General features: G+C 39.2%; 1 protein-coding gene across 3 annotated transcripts in view; it reads right to left on the bottom strand.

Moving 5' to 3' along the window:
- Positions 1–12,166, bottom strand: part of EXOC4 (exocyst complex component 4) — an 806,015-nt gene that overhangs the window by 248,553 nt on the left and 545,296 nt on the right. The window lies entirely within an intron of this gene.

Here is a 12,166-nt window from a genome sequence, read left to right as displayed (position 1 = left end):
TCCAGGTCTTGCCCACGGTGGTCTATTTGCCTGAACACTTTGCCCACACCTCTTGTTTCAAATGTCATTTGCCCAACAGCATCTAGCTTAGAAATACTTTCTCCAGGACGCCTGTCCCTCGAGTCCAGTTGAAAGCTTTTCACTTTGCGCCCCCCGCCCATAGCACCCCAGGTCCGAAGAATATTCCTGTTGAGGTGCCTGTATTCCCTCCTACTTTGTAAACATCTTGAGGTGACGGGAGGTGTCTTGCTTCTTGAAGATAGTAGCACTTAATAGGAAATTAAGAAACAAGTAACATATTTCAACTTTTACTCATCAAATTTTGTTTTCTATGTATTCTCTACATTAAAAAACAAAACAAAACTTTTTTTTTTCATGGTGTCCATGTGGTCTTTTTCTAGCTCATCTAGGCATGTTCTATATTGTGACAAGTAAGCTACAGTGGATATTTGAAAAACTGTCATTTTCACTATAATCTCCCCTCAAGGACTCATTCAAAGCTCACTCACTCATGGTTTTCCCTGATCTCTTTAAGCCAGTTTATTAATTTGAATTATTTTACTTCATCAGATAGCATTAGTCATTCTTCTCCCTAGGCGCTTTTCTCTCCTATCAGAATCGAGCTCCTTTAGAGCTGCAACTGTGCTTTGCACATTTCCAATCACACTCAAAGCACATAACACTATGTCAAGTACAGTGGACACTGTCAATAAATGTTTTAAGAAATGATAATATTATGTTTCTATCACAAGTTGGTTAGGCTTGTCTAAAAGGCCAGTGCTTTTCTGAAGGGTTACAATGCATAGGCTACTGTAAGGCTATGTTTTAAGGTATAAATATGGCTGGCTAAACAAGGTGAAAGACAGAACGGAGATAGTGAAAGAAAAAAGAAAAGGCTGTGAAGTTAAATGATGCATTATGTGAAATCTATCCATATGAGGCCTTTTTAGGCACACCATTAACAAATCAAATCCTGATCACATTCCTGGTAATGTGAAATTTACCGACTCTGGCCTAAACTGAATACTACTTTGCCATCAATGATAAAAGTCAGAGCTTGGTGTATGTCATGTGTCAAAACACGAACTGCGAGCCTGCTGGGATAAAATTACAATATATATTTGCTGGAAGACATGGTCTGGCCACTTGGTTCTCACCTTCACTGTTCTTCAATAAGGATGGATTTGATTATATTTAATAAATGAATGCTTTGGAAAACTCAGTTTGAATTATCTCTAATGAGCCTATTTGGCAGCTAACCTTGTTTCTGAACTTAGCTTATTATTATTTCATATCCTGCTCTTAGGTTTATCATCACTTGATCAACTGCCAACCTGAATGCAAAGTGCTCCAAGAAAAAGTACCTGGAAAACAGCGAGTGATCCCTTAGCTGACAAATCTGATATGTGAGAGTCACAGACATTGCTTGCCTAAACTTTTTTGCTTTTATCTCCTTTACTCACATATTTGATTGTTTCAATTAGGCCATGCTCGTCTTCTCATAAACACTGCTGGTTCCAACCCCTGCTCCCATCTCCATACTTTTCCAGACCAATATCTATAATTATCTTACACATGTTCACAAAGTTATTTTCTATAATGGTTCAAAGTTCTCCTCAGATTTACCTCCAAAAGAGTTCTTTACTACTTAGAAGAGATTTTGTGCTTTCGAGAGCCTTGCTTTTGGCCATTGAGAGTCATATCACACTCTTAGGGTTTTAACATGATAAAAAGGGCTGGAGTAGTATCAACTTAATATTGAATATGAACTAAGCTAAATGTTTTTAAGCCATCTTAGCTGGCATTCTGCTATTATTGTCCTCCTTTCCTTCCAGAGGCCTCACTCATTTTCTTCTTTATAGTTTCATAAATAGGTCTACTTATTGGAGGAATTAGACACGTTATATTCCTACCATTTCCTTTATTCAGGTTTTCATATCCTCTGTAAGGCTAAATCAGAATTTTAAATTCTGCTCAAAAATCTTGAGATCCAGAGCAGCATAGATTATTACATTTGTATGTAAAAATAATACAGAAAAAAAGAAAGCCTCTTGTCTGCAGATTAACTTGTAGGTTAATATTTATCAATCGAAGAAACATTAAAATGATGGAATATACATGTTTCTGAAGAAAAAACGAGACTCTAGAGAAGAATTTCGATTACAATACTATCAGTTCCCACAGAATGGATACTCTTTGAGATTATACTGATGACAAATACCTAAAACACAGAGCAGATAAAAGACCAGTCCAACAGTCAGGGTCGACAGTAAGGTTACTCGGTTCAGTGAGTTACACGTTTGGTCTGGTTATTGCTACTGAATATGCGAGAAACAGAAAAAGCCTATAGAAGTAGTTTGAACATTATTTTTTAAAAAAGCCAATGTAAGCCCTGATTTCATCTGAGAAATGTTTCCTGTTTTCAAAGCAATGGAAAAATGTAATGAAAATATGATTTACCATTGCACAAACATGAAATACATCTTACTGGAAAAATTCATTTCAAAAACCTACTTTGTTTTGTATTTAACTTTTTAAAAAAATATCTAACTCATCAGACTGGCTGTAAATTTCCTCTGAGAAATTACACATACATATTATGTATATAATATATATAACCTAATACTATATATTAGGTTATATATATTATATAATATATAGTATTAGGTTATATATATTTTATGCATAATATATAGTATTAGGTTATATATATTATATGCATTAGGTTATTATATATTATATGTAATTATTATATGTAACATTACCTATATTATATGTAATTATATGCATAATATATATAACCTAATACTGGAGAAGGCAATGGCAACCCACTCCAGTACTCTTGCCTGGAAAATCCCATGGTCGGAGGAGCCTGGTGGGCTGCAGTCCATGGGTTCGCAAAGAGTCAGACACGACTGAGTGACTTCACTTTCACTTTTCACTTTCATGCATTGGAGAAGGCAATGGCAACCCACTCCAGTGTTCTTGCCTGGAGAATCCCAGGGATGGCGGAGCCTGGTGGGCTGCCATCTATGGAGTCACACAGAGTCGGACACGACTGAAGCAACTTAGCCGCAGCAGCAGCAGCAACCTAATACTATCATTTTGAAAATTATTATATATATTATATATAATATTAATACCCTAATATTATTGGTATTAGCGAATACTAGGTTCCAGGACTCCTTATAGATACCAAATCCACGGATGCTCAAATCCTTTAAATACAACAGCATAGTGCAGTCAGTCTTCTGTGCTGACCATCGTATGGAGGGCCAACTGTGCACAACAACTGACGACTGCTATGAGGTTAACAATACAAAATCACAGCCACAGACACAACACTTAGTTCTACATTTATCATTTATGTATTCAGACTGTTACTTATGTGCATTCAGAATTACCAACACCTTGAAGTATTTTTTAATATCATTCCCCACGTGCACATTTTGCTTCAGTGGCTCTGTAATAAGCTCCTTTTGGACAGGAAGACTCTTGAGAGTCCCCTGGACTGCGAGGAGATCCAACCAGTCCATTCTAAAGATCAGCCTTGGGTGTTCTTTGGACAGAATGATGCTAAAGCTGAAACTCCAGCACTTTGGCCACCTCATGCTAAGAGCTGGCTCACTGGAAAAGACTCTGATGCTGGGAGGGATTGGGGGCAGGAGGAGAAGGGGACGACAGAGGATGAGATGGCTGGATGGCATCACTGACTCAATGGACATGAATCTGAGTGAACTCCGGGAGTTGGTGATGGACAGGGAGGCCTGGTGTGCTGCAATTCATGGGGTCACAAAGAGTCAGACATGACTGAGAGACTGAACTGAACTGGACAGGAGAGATTTGTTGTGTTTTCTCTCTTAAAAAAGTATGCAACTCTATTTTTGACAAATTCTTAGCAATCATCATTCAGGTGAAATCAATAATGTGAAACCTGGCAGTGAACCTCCCTAATATCTAATTTGTTCATTCATTAAAGTTAACATTTACTGACCATGGATAGGCCATGACCCAGGAGCAAGGGATGCCAGGTCATAAGGCCAGTGGCTACAGGATGATCTCTCACAACCACAGTGCTTGTTAGCACTTGCAAAGGACTTCCACATACTTGAACCTCACTCTGCTTTGGAGGATGTTTTGATAGTGATAATTATTTCCGTTTTACAAAGGAAGGAACTGCAGTTTACAAATGAAGGAACTGTAGACAAGTTACGTAATTTACTGAAAGTCACCCTGCTATCAAGTTTTAAGACTCTGCCTTATACTTCGATCCGGCTCTTCATTTATTCACTATTCTTTCTTCTATATCCTGTCCTAAAAATGGCAAAGCCCATATGCATGGAAATTCAGAAGAAAGCAAAATAAATGGTCACAGATTCAATGATTTTAGAAAATTTCCCCATGCGCTCATTTCCAAAGATGGAAAGGCATATTTTTCACAACTAAGTTTGGGATATTTTGATAGTTTTAAAAACACTGGCAAAGTCAAATACATACAACTTGGTTGGAAAAGTGAGTGGGCAAAATGCGTGTATAAAAAGGACAGACATGACAGGAACCTGGGCTACTGGTGTGCTTCTATAGGAAAGGATTCCAGGTAGTGTTGTGACATAATACCAGTGTCATACGCAGGCCCGTGGAGCTGCAAGAGACCTCGAATTTTTTAAGACTCGATCACATAGTTAGGCCAAACACAAAATCTGCATCTTTTGCCTCTCGGTTCAGCGTTCCATTTTTCAATGACAAAAATGAAAGAATAACTAGACTATGTGGGTTTCTCTTTAACCTGTTTGGCCATTTCTCCTAACAGCACAATTACCCTGCTAATGAGATTAAATTTGGTTTAACGAGGGGATTATTTCACAGCGGAGCCCCCGCTGACTCCAGTTCCCCAAAGACCTATCGTTCTGAGGTTGCACCCATCTAACGTTCATTTGCCTTAATGAAAGCCAGACGGAAGAATCGGGCAGGCACAGTTGTGGAAAGAAAAAAAACATACACACATACACACAAGGGCTTTTGTTTATACTGAAAAAGAACCTCATTTAGTCAATCTGAATCTTCCTAATACCCAGTAAAATATTTATTAATGAGTATCAGCACAGCAAGCCAGAAAGTCTTATTTGTATTAATTTAAACCATAAATAATTGAAGGTAGATTTCATTCCTTAATACATGGTTTCAGAAAAAAAAAAAAATCCTCAAGAGCATACTGAATAAAGAGAGAGCATTAATGAAGTAAAATGTATTAAAAGTTGAGGGTGGTAGATGCTTTGCTTCCACTTGGTCTACATGGATTGTTTCCCAATATTTAGATCATAGTCCTGTTATATGTATCACAAGGAGGGGACACAATAAGACACGTAATTTTTTTTTTTATTTCTGTCAGTCAGGATTATAGGGAATATATCTGTACTATCTGTCAAGGATCGATCAAAAATTTCTTCACTCATTCAGCAAACAGTCAGTGTGCTTACTATACCACATACTCCAATAGGTGACAAGGATGAAAAATGGACAAAACATACAAAACACAGAACCTGCTCTTGGGAATTTCCTATTGGTCCAGTGGTTAGGACTCCACATGCTTACTGCTGAGGATCCAGGTTGAAAAAAAAAAAAAGAATCTGTTCTTAAAAGAGCTTGGGTTGAAGCAATGCTGAATCCAAACCATATGAGGGGTCATGAAACAAAACGAAAGGTTTGCAATCAGCACTGATAGAGACAGAGTAGGGGGGAGGAGGGTGGGCTGAATAGGATAGAAAATATCAGAGTGTACCCTTAGTCAGTCTCTCACATCAGGAAGCTTCAGTAAGCCTCTTATCCTTCACCATCAATGGGCAGACAGACTGAAAACCACAATCACAGAAAACTAACCAATCTAATCACATGGACCACAGCCTTGTCTAACTCAAGGAAACTATGAGCCATGCCATGTAGGGCCACCCAACACAGACGGGTCATACTGGAGAGTTCTGACAAAATGTGGTCCACTGGAGAAGGGAATGGCAAACCACTTTAGTATTTATGCCTTGAGAACCCCATGAACAGTATGAAAAGGCAAAAAGATAGGACACTGAAAGATGAACTCTCCAGGTCGGTAGGTGCCCAATATGCTACTGGAGATCAGTGGAGAAATAACTCCAGAAAGAATGAAGAGACGGAGCCAAAGCAAAAACAACAAGAAGCAAAGTCCGGTGCTGTAAGAGCAATATTGCTTAGGAACCTGGAATGTTAGGTCCATGAATCAAGGCAAATTGGAAGTGGTCAAACAGGAGAGACGGTAAGAGTGAACACCGACATTCTAGGAATCAGCAAACTAAAATGGACTGGAATGGGTGAATTTAACTCAGATGACCATTTTATCTACTACTGTGGGCAGGAATCCCTTAGAAGAAATGGAGTAGCCATCATGGTCAACAAAAGAGTCCAAAATGCAGTACTTGGATGCAATCTCAAAAACGACAGAACGATCTCTGTTCGTTTCCAAGGCAAGCCATTCAATATTACAGTAATCCAAGCCTACGCCCCAAACAGTAATGCTGAAGAGCTAAAGTTGAACAGTTCTATTAAGACCTACAAGACCTTCTAGAACTAACACCTAAAAAAGATGTCCTTTTCATTATAGGAGACTAGAATGCAAAAGTAGGAAGTCAAGAAACACCTGGAGTAATAGGCAAATTTGGCCTTGGGGTACAAAATGAAGCAGGGCAAAGGTTAATAGAGTTTCTCCAAGAGAACACACTGGTCATAGCAAACACCCTCTTCCAACAACACAAGAGAAAACTCTACACATGGACATCACCAGATGCTCAATACTGAAATCAGATTGATTATATTTTTTGCAGCCAAAGATGGAGAAGCTCTATACAGTCAGCAAAAAAAGACCAGGAGCTGACTGTGGCTCAGATCATGAACTCCTTATTGCCAAATTCAGACGTAAATTGAAAAAAGTAAGGAAAACGACTAGACTGTTCAGGTATAACCTAAATCAAATCCCTTATGATTATACAGTGGAAGTGAGAAATTGACTTAAGGGAATCGATCTGATAGACAGAGTGCTTGATGAACTATGGATGGAGGTTTGTGACACTTGTACAGGAGACAGGGATCAAGAACATCCCCATGGAAAAGAAATGTAAAAAAAAGCCAAATCGCTGAATGAGGAGGACTTACAAATACCTGTGAAAGGAAGAGAAGGGATAAGCAAAGGAGACAAGGAAAGATATATTCATTTTTATGTGGAATTCCAAAAAATAGCAAGCAGAGATAAGAAAGCCTTTCTCAGTGATCAATGCAAAGAAATAGAGGAAAACAATAGAATGGGAAAGACTAGAGATCTCTTCAAGAAAACTAGAGATACCAAGGGAACATTTCATGCAAAGATGGGCTCAATAAAGGACAGAAATGGTATGGACCTAACAGAAGGAGAAGATATTAAGAAGAGGTGGCAAGAATACACAGAAGAACTATACAAAAAAGATCTTCATGACCTAGATAATCATAATGATGTGATCACTCACCTAGAGCCAGACATCCTGGAATGTGAAGTCAAGTGAGCCTTAGGAAGCATCCCTACGAACAAAGCTAGTGGAGGTGATGGAATTCCAGTTGAGCTATTTCAAATCCTAAAAGATGATGCTGTGAAAGTGCTGCACTCAACTATGCCAGCAAATTTGGAAAACTTAGCAGTGGCCACAGGACTGGAAAAGGTCAGTTTTCATTCCAGTCCCAAAGAATGGCAATGCGAAAGAATGCTCAAACTACCACACAATTGTACTCATCTCACACGCTAGTAAAATAATGTTTAAAATTCTCCAAGCCAGGCTTCAACAGTATGTGAACCGTGAACTTCCAGATGTTCAAGCTGGTTTTAGAAAAGGCAGAGGAACCTGAGATCAAATTGTCAACATCTGCTGGATCATCGAAGAAGCAAGAGAGTTCCAGAAAAACATCTATTTCTGCTTTACTGACTGTGCCAAAGTCTTTGACTGTGTGGATGACAATAAACTGTGGAAAATTCTTCAAGAGACGGGAATAGCTGACCACCTGACCTGCCTCTTGAGAAACCTGTATGCAGGTCAGGAAGCAACAGTTAGAACTGGACATGGAACAACAGACTGGTTCCAAATAGGAAAAGGAGTACTCTAGGCTGTATATTGTCAGCCTGACCATTTAACTTCTATGCAGAGTACATCATGAGAAACGCTGGACTGGAAGAAACACAAGCTGGAATCAAGATTGCCGGGAGAAATATCAATAACCTCAGATATGCAGATGACACCACCCTTATTGCAGAAAGCAAAGAGGTACTAAAGAGTCTCTTGATGAAAGTGAAAGAAGAGAGTGAAAAAGTTGGTTTAAAACTCAACATTCAGAAAACGAAGATCATGGCATCTGGTCCCATCACTTCATGGCAAATAGATGGGGAAACAGTGGGAACGGTGAGAGACTATTTTTTGTGGCTCCAAAATCACTGCAGCTGGTGACTGCAGCCATGAAATTCAAAGACGATTGCTCCTTGGAAGAAAAGTTATGACCAACCTAGACAGCATATTAAAAAGGAGACACATTACTTTGCCGACAAAGGTTCGTCTAGTCAAAACTATGGTTTTTCCACTCGTCATGTATGGATGTGAGAGTTGGACTATAAAAAGCTGAGTGCCGAAGAATTGGTGCTTTTGAACTGTGGTGTTGGAGAAGACTCTTGAGAGTCCCTTGGACTAAAGGGAGATCTAACCATTCCATCCTGAAGGAAATCAGTCCCTAATATTCATTGGAAGGACTGATGTTGAGGTTGAATCTCTAATACTTTGGCCACCTGATACGAAGAACTGACTCGGAAAAGACCCTGATTCTGGGAAAGACTGATGGCGGGAGGAGAAGGGGACAATGGAGGATCAGATGGTTGGATGGCATCACCGACTCAATGGATATGAGTCTGAGTAAACTCCGGGAGTTGGTGATGAACAGAGGCCTGGCGTGCTACAATCCATGTGGTTGCAAAGAGTCAGACATGACTGAGTGACTAAACTGAACTGATTACATACATTAATGGTAAATATTGATTTGTATAATCTTTACCTTATAGATATATCTATGGTGCTGGTGGTTTAGTTGCTAAGTTGTGTCTGACTCGAGAACCATAGAAGGCTTCTCTGTCCGTGGGATTTCCCAGGCAAAAATACTGGAGTGGGTGGCCATTTCTTTCTCCAGGGGGTCTTGCCGACCCTGTGATGAAACCCACATCTACTGCATTGCAGGTGGATTCAGTTTACTGACTGAGCTACCAGGGAAGCCCAGGTACATGTATATGTGCATATTTATTTATTCATTTTTTTTTTTTTTTCCACACACACATAGTAGGAGTATACCAGATCAGGGTGTAAAATACACATACTTCACTGTTCTGTTTGCAAGCCATTGATCCAGAGAATAGAGAATTTAAGAATGCTCTCCAGACAGGCTGATATGACTCACGGCATAGCACTTCGTAATGTGTTTATATGTCTCACCCACCTACATGACTCTAGGGTCCTTAATGCAGGATGTTGGTCAGCTCTGTCACTGCATTCCCCTCCATGCCTAGTACAGTACAGTTCACTAGAAGCTCACTGTAAAACTTCCTGCATAAACTGGCGTATGAAGCCGTCTCTGAAAATGACACTGATACAAGCCAGCCAACTTAGGTCTGTGATTAACTGAGCATATGTGAGGAAAATGCATATTCATTTGCAGTGGGCCATTTGCTGTTTATGACCAGTCTATGCTTATATCTTCTCTACCCATGACAATTAGATCTAACTTCATTTGTTCAAGCTCTAATTAATTCATTGTTCGTCCTTTAGGAAGTATTCAGAAATTACAAACAACATTGCTGCTAAGACAAATTGTGCCTCTTATTAGCTGGTTAGGCAGTGGTTTAAGGCGAGGGAGTGTGCCTATTGATTATTCATAAAGAGCAAATATGACATAACCAAACAACAAGAGAACATAAGCATGAGGGGATGCTAGCAAATAATATCTCACAGCCAAGAGTGAAAATGAAGTGCTCAGCTGTGTCTGACTTTTTAGGACCCCAGGGACTGTAAGCCCGCCAGGCTCCTCCATCCGTGGGATTTTCCAGGCAAGAATAGTGGAGTGGGGTGCACGTTTCTCATCGCGTTGCTCACCTTGGAAATTAGCACAGGAATAAATAGCATTGTTAAGAAAGCAACAACAAGGAGAAAGAGAGTCACCTTCAAGCTCTCGAGTCACCCCGGCCACACACGCCATGCCTTCACCATCTGCCCTCACTACATTCAAGTATTCAATGGGCGTCTGCCATGCAGGTCATGGCTTTTGGCCAGTTGTCAAATAACAATTCTTTTTTTCATCTGAAGAAAAGCTAAGCTTGATCAACTCTGACTACAAGGCTGAACCACTCTATTCCAGAAGGTAATGTATGCAAGTTACAACACTGTAAAGGAAGGAAAGGATGAGATAATCTTTAAATTTTTATATATCTTTCTCTGACTTGAGAAACTGCATGCTTGACTTTGTAGTAATACTGAGTTGACCAAAAAGTTAGTTTGTGTTTTTCCAGAGCAAACCCAATATTTTGTAGCGTTTTTACTGGAGAATAGAGGATGCCTGCCTGTTAGGTCTCCACACTGGGGCGGGTAGTCTGATTGGATGTCAATGACTAAACCATAAAGCGATGATCAGGAGATGTCCATGAAATGTTGAACTCGAACTCAATGAACTTGTTTTTGACTACTGTTTCTAAACTATTTGAATTTCTGAAACAAAAGAAAACCCTATCAGAGGACTGAAAATTTATTGTAGGAATGTAACTTAATATGACTATTCTTTATTATTATGAGGAAAATAAAAGAGATGTTATTGAAACAGCAAACATTTTTGCTGTGCCTCTTCCATTCAGAGCATTAGAGAGGGAAGCAAAGTGATCATTTTAGGTCTTGAAGAAAAGGAAGTCTTCCTTTTTCCTTGATGAACTAATTTTCTAGTAGAAGGTACTGTCATAAAAATGCAGGAGGAATCAGAATAAGAAGAAACTAGATCACTGAAGGATGTATTTATTTTCAAATGTACAAAGCAATACATGTATCTACCCACCTATTCTAAACATGAGTTTAAGAGAAGTCAAAAGGGATGAAAACTAAATAATAATAACCATGATGTTTCAAATTTGCTTTTACAATGGGAGTCACTTTCATATTCATTACCTGTTTTTATGCCTCCAACATAGTGCTACGCTGGGACTGTTACCTGGGGAAATGTGATTGACTCTTAAGTATAAATTTAGAAAGGGAGGAAAGAATGTAGGATGGATAGATGGATGTACATTCCAAAAAGCTACAGCCAGATGCTTCAGTAATTTACTTGTATTTAACCTACTCCTTTGAATGTACATCATTCCCCTTAAGGAGATCAAGTAAGGTAAAAAGGCAACAAAGTTCTCTCCAAACAAGTCCCATCTCTATGACTGGTCTAACATTCTGGTCCATCCCTCTTCTCATAGACTCTGACAAACTGTCTCTGGACCAGTCTTTCCCAAGTCTACTTCACTATCCACCCTAAGCTCCACCAACCTGATTAATCTACGCTGAAGATCCCTTTCACAGTGATAGTCCATTTCTCAAAAACCTTCTATGGCTTCAACTTCCATTACATTAATCCAAAATTCTCTCTCTGGGTTTCAGGGCTCTTCTGAAAACACTCTTTCCTGGCCCAATTATTATGCTCCCACATTTCTGCAGGATGCTCATTATCTCATAAGACTTTTCACTTACGCCTTTCCATTCATTCAGAGCACAATTCATTTCAGTGACTTTCAGAACAAACATATTCAGTATAAATGAAATCAACAATACACGGGCTAAGAGGGCAGTGTAAATACTACCAGGTATTCAAACTGCCATTCTACTTCGTCAGAATAGCTCCCAGGGTATGCAAATAGGGAGACTCAAATCCAGGTCTTTTGATCAGACCCAGGTCCTGGCTATCTTTTCTTTGGTATCAGCATCTAGCCACTGTGACTCTGTAACCTGGTATTTTAAAATATATATTTTGAATGCACTAGAATGCCTATCATTCATAAGGGAAATACTTCTCTTAGAGCTTAACCAAAAAGGAAAAAGAAAAACCCTGGAGAAAAACCTAA

This window comes from Bos taurus, chromosome 4 (genome assembly GCF_002263795.3).
Source record: "Bos taurus isolate L1 Dominette 01449 registration number 42190680 breed Hereford chromosome 4, ARS-UCD2.0, whole genome shotgun sequence".
NCBI classification, from domain to species: Eukaryota; Metazoa; Chordata; class Mammalia; order Artiodactyla; family Bovidae; genus Bos; species Bos taurus.
This window is presented reverse-complemented; position numbering and strand designations above follow the sequence as displayed.